Genomic DNA, 13615 nt, shown 5'->3' on the forward strand with positions numbered 1-13615 from the left:
ACTCACACAAAAAATGTCTTATACCAGTTCCCCCATCCTGCATTGGCTCCTCTGTTCCTAATTCCATGGATGAAATGCATCTACCTCTGGTTACATCTGTTGCAGAGTTGCTTTCAGAACTCAACCACCCATTGAAGTAAATACAATTCTTGCATGAAATACACCTTAAGTGTCCCGTCATAAAAGACACAATTATTTATCCTGTATGAATGCAAAGGAACAGCAGGGCATTATATTTGCACTATGTCGGATAAAATCACCAAGACTATTATTAATCTACAGGCTTCAAGGAATAAGTTGATCTCCAGCTGCAGAGAGCTCACCTGATTACGTGCAGCATTATGAAGACTTTAGACTGCTGTTGGCAATGGGACAACAGACTAGAGGGTGGCCTGTTTCAGGATGGCAAGTCTGGGACATCTAATCTATTTTGAACTCTGCTGTTCACCTCTGGACGCCTTGGGTTAATGTCACAAAGCAAAAGGAACCAGATGTTTGAAGAAAAAAAGACATAGACATTTATATAGAAATCAGATAAACCCCTTAGTTTTTCTAATAGTTTTGAACAAAAAAAAAGTCTGCCCCTCTGGAGACAATAATGGTCCAAATTTCACCCAGATTAGATTCTATGCAACATCATTGTCTGAAGGGAAATTTGGGCATGTGGGCTGAGGAAATGCTGCTGCTGGTGTCACCCATATACTTAAAATATAAAAACTGGCCGTGTTTTAACCTTTTAAATAGCATTTGAGATCCCATTACCTCTAGTTTAAATAGGTGCATATGTAAATACACCTCTACCCCGATATAACGTGACCTGATATAACACAAATTCGGATATAACGCGGTAAAGCAGCGCTCTGGGGGGCCGGGGCTGCATGCTCCAGCAGATCAAAGCAAGTTCAATATAACGCGGTTTCACCTATAACATGGTAAAAAATTTTGGCTCCTGAGGACTGCGTTATATCGGGGTAGAGGTATATTTTCTTTACAGTATGGCAGGCTCTTTGGAAGATGTACCATGAACACAGAATAGTTTGTTGGATGTGAGAAGAGTCTGTACCAGGTGGTGTTCAGATAGACTAGAAGGAACAAATTCATCCTTGGCATAACTTCACTGAAGCCCTTGAAGTAACACCAGTGATGAATTTGGTTCCAAGACATTTGTTTAAACTATTTAAAAGGAACACAGACCTAACAGATGGAAAGGAAATAATTTTCCAGCAAATTAAGATGATTATGAAATATTGATTTGAAATTCGGAGCCTCTGAGAACCTTATTTAAAAAAGCTTCCTGAAATGGACAGCACATCCTTTCACGTGAGGCAGAACAATCCTCTCTCTGATCTGTGGACTCACCAACTCTATTCAGGTTTATTATTAATTACTTCTTAGAGATGCAGCAGTAGCAGGGAAAGCTTAAATGGGGTGATATATCTAGTAGACTTTTCCTCCATACAATCCTTTTTATCTTTGAATTAAGGCCATAGGCTATGGAAGTTAATTCCACACTGGATGTGATGGAACTGTAGTAACCTGTGAAAACTGCAACCTTGACAAAGAGAGTTAATCACTTCTTGCATGTATAGGCTTGTGAAACTGAGCAAAGATTTACATCAGTAGGAAGTGTGTTTTTCTTACACTGATTGAAGGGCATGAATCTACACGCTAACTCGTTCTCTCAGTGTCATCCAGTAGGGTTAATAAAAAAAAAAAGCTTTACATTCATTCTAGAGGAACAGTGACTGACGAAGCAATTTCAAACACAGAGCCGAAAGACTTATTTATGCAGTGTTAAATAAAAGAAACAAAGTTTTAAAAATTAAAACCTTCCTGAGATTGTGATGGAAGAAAAGATTGAGAGACTTCATCTTCCCCCTCAGTAAAATGGAAAATTATTGCACTAGTTCCTCGAGGTTCCAAAACAACATTTGGGGAACCATTGTGCAAGCTGCTTTACAAAAACATAGTAAAGACAGGTCTACACTCTTTGAATTTACTTTCTTATTTTTAAATCAAATTCCATTACAGTTTAAAAAAGGCTATAGCAACAAATCCTGCATCTCACTACAAAGCCTTCATCTTGGCGGGGGGTTAGACTCGATGACCCTTGTGGTGCCTTCTAAGCCTGTGGTTCTATCAAACCCTATGGATCTATGATTCTACATTGGCACAGCTGCACTGCTGTAGTGCTTAAGTGAAGATGCTCCTACGCTGACAGGAGAGCTTCTCCTGTCAGTGTAGTTAATCCACCTCCCCGAGAGGCAGTAGCTATGTCAATGGGAGAAACTTTCCTGCTGACATAGTGCTGTCTACACCTGGGGTAGGTCAATATAACTCTGTTGCTCAAGGGTTTTTTCATACCCCTGAACGACGTAGTTATAGTGATGTAAATCTATAGTGTAGATCTGGCCTAAGAGAACATTCCTAATCTGAAGATCTAAATAGAAGAGAGACAAAGGAAGCATTAATCTCCCATTTCACGTATAGCGAATTGAGATAGAGAGAGACTAAGGCCTGGATTTTTAAAGGTATTTACACTGTGCTCTGCTCAGCATTGCAACACTTAGCTGAGGAGCCCAAGTAATTTTCAAAAGTGGTTTAGGGCAAGTCTAAACCACAAAATTAAAATGACCTAAGTACGTCAATTTACAGCCACTGCAGTAATTAAACTGCTTTTGCGTGTCCACACTATGCTCCTTATGTCAGCTGTACATGGCCTTACCAGGAGTGCTTGCTCAGATGTAACTGTCGGTGTGGGGCACTGTGGGACGGCTTCTGAAAGGCAGCAACAGTCGATGTAAGGAACACAGTGTCTATACTGACACTGCATCGATCTAACTACATCAACATAAGTGCTACGCCTCTCAGGTAATGGGTGAGTTACATTGGCAGGAGTTGCATTTTAGCATAGAACTTACAGAGTTAGGTCGATGTAAGTTGTCTTACATCGACCTAACTCTGTAGTGTAGAGCAGCGCTTAGACACTTTTGAAAATGAGATTTAGGGCTTGTCCACACAGGGTGATCCAGGAAAATTAATCTGAATTAACTAACTATATGAATTTGAAGTGGATTAGTTAAACCGCATTAAACCCATGTATTAAGACCCTTTTTCAGAATTCAAGTGGCCTTAATTTGGTTTATCTTATTTCCAAAGTGAATTAAACTAAACCAAATTAAGGCCACTTTAATTCTGAATAATGGCATCAAAGGGATTTAATGCACTTTAATTAATCCACTTCAAACACACACCTTTAGTTAATTCAGATTAGCTTTCCTGGATGTCCCTCAGTCTACAAGACCATTGGCTCCTAAATTAGTTATACCTTCCAACATCCAGATACCTTTAAAAATCTGACTAGGTCACACAGGTAGAACCCAGAATTGAATACAGAACTTCAGTCCCTGATCAGTGACTTAGCCAGAAGGCCAACATACTTCTCCAAGAAGTGTTCTTTCTAAACTCTAAACAGGGTTCATACAACACACCTTCAATTGACTTTAGGTTAGAAAGCCCCACATCATTAAGTGGGACAAGTTTTTAGCTTTGTGTACCTATGAAAGATTTACTTTTTCACAAGTTGGTGACATTTTTCATTATTTTCCTCTAATAACATAAAAGGTACAGGTTTGTTTTCTCTTTATTCCCTACCTCTTCCCATTTGAGGGCTGCCAGCCATTTTCCATACTCAAGGAGTAGCCACATACATTTAGTCTGGTTTATTTTTATTTTTGACTACCAAAAACAGGAAGAATGGACAAAACTTAAGTCTCTAGGAAGGAGCTAAGTGTGCTTTCTTTCTAACAGGCTGCAGCAACTGCAGGAACAAAATAGCTGCTCTCTCTGCAGACAAACAGGATTCATAGGTATTTAAAGGAGCTGTATGTAGAACAGAGACTTCACAATTTCTTATCTTCATTGTAACAGCATGGAGGTCACTCCAGCACACGCCCTGTGCTCAGACACGACATTGCAGCTGAGTCTGTGCCTCAGTTTCCCCTCCCTCAGGGTATAAACAAACCCACGCAGGCTTTCTAGTATTAAAGAGCACTCTCTTCAGAGAGTCTCATTTAACAGAAAGGGATAACATGAAAACATAAATAAAAGCTTCAGTCAGCTACTTCACTGGACACGATCCACCCCTGGGTTAATCAGGCTTATGTCTCATCCCTCTAGCCACAAAGCACTCTCAGGCTGGATTTCTTGCCTGGAGCTTGGGCCTCTGCTGGGCATGCAGCCACATGCTAGTCTTCCCCAAACAGGGCATCACTCTTTGTTGAACCAGTCCCTAGTAGCTCCACAGGCAATGCCATGCCCAGTTTGCTCTCCTGGGCTGCTCCAGTCACTGGCCTGGCTTCACTTTCCCTCCAAGCCTGCTCCTCTCTCCCTGGGCCTCTACTCCCCAGGGAGACACCACAAGGAGTAGTTTCTTGCTCCCTGACATCTCTCTCTTCTCCAGCAATTCCTCTGTTCTGGCTTTCATAAGCCTTTATTAGGTCCAGGTGCTCCTTATCTAATTACCTGCCACCCAGTTACTTAGGTAATTAACTATCCACAGTTGGATCTCGGGGCCAGTCCCCATGACATTCACATACAACAGTGACAGCCCAGTAAATTGCCAATATTCATACCAAGACCCACGATTCAGAACATCTGGTTTAAGAGGAAAGATGTGCTGCCTGAGAGATTTCTAAATGTCAAACCTCCTCTGAGTGCTAAGTCTAGGTTTTATTCAACCGGGAGTTTTGCCACTTCGTTACTGTACATTAAATTACTTGACGTTTTACACAGAATCATGAGATGATGTGTCATTCCATAACAGGACAACCCTCACATTCTTGTTTTACTGCCATAAACAAACAGTTGGGCCAGGGATTTGAATTCCTCTCAGGGTAGCTTGGCAACTTTTCTGTCTGTGAGATCAGGGGTTGATAACTAAGACAATGCAAAACTCGGAGGCTTTGACTTATAGGGATTTGCATGAACCTTTAGATAAATTCTAATTTCCGTTACACCTGTAGCTTTCGCAAGAACTAAGTTCACACACAAACATGTGAAAACGTATGATACAGATCACATTGACTATAAAGGAGAAAGTCCAGTGGATTGACTCAGTTCATTACGCTGTCTGGCTCAGTCAGCCGTACAGTTTCAAACATCATGGAGCTGTGTTAGTTTTGGATTTTTCTATGATTGACTAATGAGTCACTAGCAAATTATGGTCTGCCTATGAGTAGGCATCAAATGTGTGGGATAAGCCAGGGTGGATTCTATGAGAAACTAGTGAAAAAGGAGTAGAGGGAATGAAGGAAATCACCTCGTAATTGAGCTCAAAGGACAGTTACACCAGTAAACTTCAGTTTCCCAAGTATATCCTTTCAATAAATTAAAATGTAACTTCACTTGCATGTTTTTCTGTAAACAAAATATAATCTCTTAGAGTAAATCATAGCAGGAACATAAGAACATGCCATGGCACATCAGACCAGTGGACCCTCTAGTCTATTATCATGACCCAGAATGTGGCTAATGCCAGAGGAAGGCACAAGAAGTCCTGCAGTGGGCAATTAAGGAAGAACCTGTGTATAAGAAAAGTTCCCTCCTAATCCTCCTCGGTTAAAAGTTGGTTTATGCCCTGAAGTATGAGAGTTTATATCCCTTCTAAACCTTATTTTGAACCTTCTAATCTAACTGCCAAGGTTCACAATTTCCATCTAAATGACCAGTCCTTTTTTGAATCCTGCTAAATTCTTGCTCTCAACTAAATCTTGTGATACTGAGTTCTGTAGGCTAATTGTGGACTGTGTCAAATAGTAGTTCCTTGGGTCAGTTTTAAAATTGCTGCCTTTCCATTTCATTGATTGTCCCCTTGGTCTTGTATTATAAGCAAGGATAATTAGACACCATTGATCTACTTTCTCTCTACCTATCACTCATTGTCTTGTATACATGTATCATGCCTCCTTTTATTCACTTCCTCTTGAAAGTAAATAGCCCCATTCTTGTCACTCTCTCTTTATATGGGTGGTTTTCCCTGCCTCTGTTACCATCAGTCTCTGACCATCATTTCTCCGATTCCGTTCATTAAAAAACACCAGTGCATAATTTAAAAATGTAACCAAATCGTCATATTTCTTTCGTGCAGCAATCAAAACATACGTGTTAAGGCTATATTCAGGCATATCTTAGCTTTTTATATACAATAAATGATATTACCAGCATTAAGGTGAAGGTCTGTCTAAAATCTGTTGTAATAACTACAAGTCTGGCTCCATTGGGAAGCATATTCAGATTTCCCTTTATTCTGTAAGCTTTATTTACTCTGTTTGAGCCTTGACCTTAAACAGTATTCAGCATAGTGTCTGCCCTATAAAAACAAACTATAGTGTATGCACTGTACATCAAATACAGAATGTTATTTGAGGGATTACTGAGGAGAGTTCTTATAATAGTCACAAAGTATTTCTCAAGTGGTCACTATTTACTCAGGGATCCTGACTATCTGGATCTAAATTTCCCTGTAACCTTCCCCACAATGGCATTATTGCTTTACTAAGGGCTCAACTGTACTGCATGAAAAGCAAATACAAAGCTTTACTTGTTATATATTCAAAACAATATTTCAGCAGAGACTTCCACAGCCTTTTACTTTATATATTTACTATTATAGCAACCATTTTATTTCACGATGAATTTTATACATTATAGAGTATTTCCTTACACTTCAGGCAGGGGGCATCAAAGAGATGAGTTTGACTGTAGGCTGATTTAGGAAAGAAGGATGAGTCCATTGGCTAGGGTGGTAGCCTAATAAGACTCAAACCTAAGTTCAACTGTCTTCCCTGCAACATACTTCCTGTGTGACCTTAGGTGAGTCGTTTAATCTCTCTGACTACAAACTGTAAAATGTCGATGATAGCAACATTTCCCTATCTCCCAGGGATGTTGCAAGAATAAATACATTAAATTGTGTGAGGTGCTAATGTACTCTGGTAATGAGGAGCTATATAAGTCAATAAGATAGAGTTAGGGGTACAGAGGTAATGAGAACTGGTAATTAATATCCCACAGAAACCATGTCACCCTCAATATCATTGTGAGATACTTTGCTTATTCAGTCTTTCTATTTACAGATGGAATTGTGAGGCAAAGCCTGATTCCACTGAAATCTATGGCAAAACTCTGACTTTATTGAAACCAGGATTTGGGCCTTTGTGTTTAAGGGGATTTAAGTATGGTTTGTCGTAGATTATGAAATCTAGCCCCAGGGTTATTAACTAAGATTACATGTCTGGGCTTTTCCTTTCTGGAGTAGATGGGGTTGATTGCTATCATCTAGCCCGCACGCAAAGGGTTAAAGTGTTTGTGTTTAATCCAAATGCACAGAAACCATCCTACTTTGCCCAAAAGGCTGGATCATGGGTGAAAGGAGTGTGGGAACTGCACAAAGGGGATTCTTCTCGTCCTTGTCAAGTGCAGCATGAGGTGTGCTATTATATTCCTGAAGGAGATCTGCCAGCGATCGGTGTACAGGCCTGAACTTGATCAGCTTCTATGTTTTTAACGTCTCAATAGTCTTATAAATCAAAAAGATTTTTAAAAAAACTGCGGAGAAGTAAGCTTAACAGCTCGTGCGAAACCCTGGAGCTCTAGTATGAGCACAGAAAATTAACTTTTTCTCCACTCTGTAGCACAATACACAACTCCACTTTAAGACATGTTATCAGAAGGATAAATAGTTATTTAAAAATTGATTAGGGTTGGGTAGTGTCCAGCAACTAAGCACCATTCCCCACAAATTTCCCGTTTGATGCACCTTCATCCTTTTGCTTCCTGTTTATTTGTGGATGCTTATTATTCAAAAGCGCCCCCATTAAATTTAGGAAAAAATGGTGGCCCTCCTCCCTCTGAGGCAGCACTGAACCAATGCCCCAGCTTTTTACAGGTACTCATGGTCCTGAAAGTTCTGACAGTGCTGTCAACTCCTGCTATTTTCTGAGGGGTGTTTGTTTTTCTAAAAGCCCCAGCTCCTGTATCAAGTAATTGTGTGCAAACCTCAGCTTTTATTAAAAGAAGTAAATTTGTAGCAGTTGTTGATTACAGTAAAAAGCTGGGAAAATGTGACTCCTAAAGGCTCAAAACTGAAAATCTCAATATATATATATATTTTTTAAAATCTCATGGTTTTTGGAAGGGAGACTCATGATTTTTGAATATTTGGGATTGGCACTACTGAAGATATAAAATCAAACTAGAGAACACGTGGTCAAAGATCACATGCCACTTTTTGCTAGGATAAAGGTATAAATCCTGGCGTCCTGGCAATATTCCATCTGGAGTAATTATATTCTGCTCCACTTAATTCCCTTCAGTTTGAAATGAGTTTTAGTCTATATGCTCCTACCTCAAAAAGATTGTTGTGTAGAGTTCCTGATGCAGAGTATCTGCTACCTTTTATCCTCAGAGGTGAAGAGATCCCTTTACATATCAGGCCAAATGTTTTTTTCACTTGAAACTCCATTGGTCTAAGTGAAATTACTCTGAATTCTCACTGGTGAAAGAGTAGAATTTGGCACAGAGTCTGTAAAACACTTTGAGATACTTCAAGATGAAAGGTTCTATTAAATGGAAGGAATTATTATTATTAAGTTGTGAGCTACAGCAGAAAATCTATGAGAACTTGGAAGCTAGCCTAAGAGAAAAGTTTTATTAAGCAAGATCAAACTAGCCAATTGAGAGAATGTGGCGGGGGGGAAGGAGAAGAAATGACAGAAATGTAATTCATGTGGCACAAAGCCAATGCCAGTCTTGTTGGTGCATGTAAATAAATCCGTTTTCTTCACCTTCCAGCTAAAAAATTAAGTTTTTTATAAGGCGCACATTTCTTCCTTCACGATTCATCAGTTGCTTTGGGGTCTGATTCTACAAATTGGGCTCCTGCAAATTTTGTTCAGCATCTCACAAGATTGGGCCACTGAGTTTACTTATTAATTTGGTCCCTAGCCTATTGCTTTGCATTTACTTTGATATGTACATATTGTTCACACTTATCTGATTAAGTGAACTGATTAAAAAAAGTCAACAGGTTGTGCCCTTGAGATTTATTTTATCTTGGGCTGGAAGAGTGGGTGGGGACAATATGCTAATATCAGTGATGCTTATCTCCTACTATCCCTTTGCTGGATTTCACTCCTTCCTGCCCAGAGCTTGGAAACCATGGCTATATACCCACATGCTGTATAGGCCCCTCTCTGAAGCTACTATCTTGTTTTCCAGAATCTCAGTTTTTTTTTTTAAATCAACAGTGGTAGTACTAGACCCCTCAACCAGGGGGGGGGGGGGGGGGGACTTTTGTGCTAGGCACTTGTATATACACATAGTAAGAGACAGTCCCTGCCCTAAAGAATTTACAGGATATCTATTTATAATGGAGATATCCCATCTCCTAGAACTGGAAGGGACCTTGAAAGGTCATCGAGTCCAGCCCCCTGCCCTCACTAGCAGGACCAAGTACTGATTTTGCCCCAGATCCCCAAGTGGCCCCCTCAAGGATTGAACTCACAACCCTGGGTTTAGCAGGCCAATGCTCAAACCACTGAGCTATCCCTCCCCCCCCACCTAGAGAGACAAGACAGACAAAGGTGACTTAGCCAAGGTCACACACAGGTCAGTGGCGCAGCTAGATAGGCTCAGTCTCTCCTTCCCCTTTTAAGGCCTCCAAACAACCCATGTATGTGGAACACCCACAGTGAAAGCAACAGGAAAGCTCATTTTCAGAGCACACGCTTCTCCCTGGAAGTGGCTCTAAAGTTTGGTAGAATGAACAAGCCTGAATCTCAAGTGAGCGAGGCTTCCCCTTCCAACAGCAGAGAGGTCTGTCTGTCTCTCAGCATCAGAGAGCAGGAATGTCTCCTGTAATTACGCTAGCACCAGACACTTTAAGTAGCAGCCCTTGCTGTGCTCCATAATTAATGTTCTTTCCCTCTCACTGCCTCTGTCTCCTTCAATAATATAAATGCCAAATGCAGTGAGCTGTCCTTTTAGCTGGAGTTTCTTTTTTTAGTCATATCTTCAGCGTATGAAACCTTTTGTTTGTTCAGTGAAACATCCAGCCAAACTCTCTTCACCCTTCCCTTCCCGACAAGCATAAACAACCACCAGTCACTCAGCAGTACTGGGCTAATCCTCGGGACATGCATCTCAGAGCAGTTAGGAAATTCGGGTATCATTTCTTTTACTCATGTCATTGGACTCATGTAATATTTAGAACAAGGCTCCTATAAGGGAGCTTAGACTTTCACCACAGAAGGTGGGTCTTTGGAAATCAGCAACTGGCCTACAGCAGGAGCTACAAAATGTGAAGTGGAAAAAAACAATTGAAAATCTTCAGCCTTACCAAGAAGGCTTCTTGCTGCAGAATTTTTGACTTTAAACTTGGAACAATATCACTGTTTTGTTATACAATTCCTATCAAATATAAAGTTGGAAAAAAAATATTCCCCTGGACAAAATCACAATCACAGAAATCTCTTTATCCACCTGGATGATGCTCCATTACAGTACAGGGGCATTTGTTTCAAATAGAGGAAAGTTTCCCAAAGCTGAAAGTTTTGCTCTGATTTCTTCAGGACACAAATCCTTGAATGGCAGAGTAAGCAGAAGACAAGTAACAAAAGAAACCATTACTGAGAAGAAGGGAAATTGGTTCTGAAAAGTGAGAAATCCCATTTAATTACTCTTCATTATATTCAGTTGTTATTCTTCAGATATAAAAAAAGATGTGCACTCCTGCTGCTTGAGGTGACACACACTCATTAGCAGCTTTGGGGTGACAATGTATGGGGAACTTTTCAACTGAAAGAAATTATGGTGCTAATGTGACTTTTAGGCCCATCTACATTTATAGGGGGACAGCTGCATTGAAAACTGCATCATGAATTCTATGAAAAAGTTACACTCGCTGTGGGGTGAATAGAGAAGTCAACCATGGGATATGGTAATGAAAGGGTTACACTTCTGGGGAGTAAATAGAAGGCAGTGCATTCACTCCTGGACTGCTAGGTTTACATGTGGGTGAGTTACTGCATCCAGTTATTAAATGGTTTCAGCTGCAAAGAAGTGAACTGGGAAGTGGCCGTGGTTGTGCTCTAGTTATGAAAGGCCAAGAGTCGCTGGAGAGTGAATGAGAAGGGGCTGCATGTGCTCTGACATGGACACGGTTATACTTTCTGGGAAATAAATGGGAAGGAGGCAGAGAAGGAACATTAATTCAGACTGGCCCTATTCCCCCTCATGGGCCATGGCTGACTGAAGAGTGGCTCGTCTCCAATCCCTGGCCTTTCAGTCTCCTTTTCCTCCTCCCCACAAGTCCTCCAATTTCCCTCTCTCTCATCTGCAATTTTCTCTGCCTCTTTTCTCTCCCCATTTGGCCTCTATGCTTCCATTAAATCTAATTACCAAGAGCTTTTGTGCTCGAGGACTCTTCCTTAAATGGAGTTGAGCCCAGCTGTCTGAAGTGGGCTCCAGTGAACACATGGCTGAAGGGGACTGGTGTTTGAGGCATTTTTTTGTTTTCTGCTTTTCTTGTCAGCTAATTAAAGTTGTGGAATATATTAAAAATCTTTACTTACATTTTTTGAGAAAGACCCTTTGAAAGGGATAATTTTCTAGGTTCTCTGCAGGAAGAATCTGGTTGGATGCAGAACTGGTGAGTTTAAGTGCACAGGGCCTTACATTTCACAAATCTATTTCTACCTCCAACTACCATTGAGACAAGAAAAGCATTCTGAGGACTGGTGGACCTGAGTATGAGAAAGGAAATGCATGAGTTTGAACAATTACTGTTCGTAAAATGAGTTCTAGTTCTGATGAAACGTAATTGGAAATTGAAATCTGCTCTCCACAGAACAGGTATAAAGCATCAGTGTAAATTTCACCACTCATCCCACATGTATACCTAAACTGTGTTCTGAAGGGGCCAACACTAACGTGATTGGATTGTCTCCAGTACTCACCCAATTAGTAGTCTCTCTGGGTAAATGGTCAAAATTGTAAACTGCAGTGATGGTTTTTCTGATGTAGACACCTCTCCACTAGGAGTGTTTGTGTTTGAACTGCAACACGCATTTCACATAGGCCACTGCATATGACATAGGCCATTTCACTGCAGCCACTAAGAAAGGGTAACAATTTTTGGTTACTACTAAGGTGAAATTCAGACTTTTGGCCAGAAGTTGAAAGGTGCCATATCCCATTATAAATTCTCTGACTAGTCTAGTCACAAGAAAATTAATATTTAAGATGTTAAAAAAAAAAAAAGAGAAGATGGTTGGGAAACAGTTGGGTCAAGGTCTTTTTTCCCCCCCTATAAGACTTCATTAGACACTTAGGGCTTTGTTACCTAAATAATTGTAGACTAAGCATTGCAGATCCCCTTCAGTCTTTTGTGTTCTCTTTTATCAGTATCAAAAGACATTCTTAAGTGAATCATACCCAATAACACACTTGATTAAAGAGTAAAATCCCTTTGGTCCAGCTAACTGACAAAACTTGTGCCAGTATTTATTTACATAATTTTAGGAAGATTGAAGGATATCTTTCATCATTATCAATCACCAGGAAAAGCATAACTGGAGCTTTCTTTAAGGTATGCAGCTTAATCCTATTGGACTCTACTTAATGATGATATATAATGAATATATAATATAACACAATTTAGTAATTTTATGTATACACACATACAGCATAGGTAGTGATAAATGCAGATTATCATGCATCTTTGATTATCTCACCTCCATTCTGCTCAATAATGCATCTCAACCAGGATTATTTCTAACATTCCAAACTCGGAGTGGCTTCAAACTGCAGCCATTTAATAAATAAATAATTTTAAAAAGGCAACATTTAGCAATAGGTTTCCTTCTTTCCCCCAAATCTGGAATTTATTCCCTCAAAATTATACTGTTCAGGGTGAAGGATATTTAATCCTTGACCAGTGTCAGGAATATGGTCCAGTATCATGGAAGCCATGAGATCCTGGATACTGGCCATTTGTCACTCTGTGCAGATCAAGGTGAGAAACTGGTTCCAATGGGCAACTTAGATTGTTCTTCACTGCAAATAAGATGTGTTTTTTTTTTTTTACTTTAATATAGCTGCCTCAATGTAAAACCCCAGTGGAGATAGAGCACAGGTAGTTTTTACCTCAAGGTAGTTAGTCAAAGTCAGCTCTGTCCCCCTCAACTGGTATTCATCTTGATGTGACAGAATATACCCCTGTGTTTGCACCCTTCACGATTGTAATTATGTTTGTATAAGATATGTCTTCTAAGTTATCATTTGAAAACTCATAATTTGCTGGCCAGTATTATCCTGATAAAATGTATGTGGCAATATTGTATGTGAAGTTATAAGATTTCCCTGTATGGTGTTGTTAACACATGTTCCAAACCCCACAGGCCTGCCCATACAGAAGCGTGCAAACAGTTCTGTCCTAAATAAAGGAACATGTATTCTATTTAATTTGCATTTAAGCAGTAAACAAAGTCATCAAGCAGGAAGTGAAGACAAAGGAAGTTCAAATAGGTGAAAAAAACAGCAGGGAACATCATTC

Source organism: Terrapene carolina, unplaced genomic scaffold (assembly GCF_002925995.2).
Source record: "Terrapene carolina triunguis isolate 2854851 unplaced genomic scaffold, T_m_triunguis-2.0 Scaffold180, whole genome shotgun sequence".
NCBI classification, from domain to species: domain Eukaryota; kingdom Metazoa; phylum Chordata; order Testudines; family Emydidae; genus Terrapene; species Terrapene triunguis.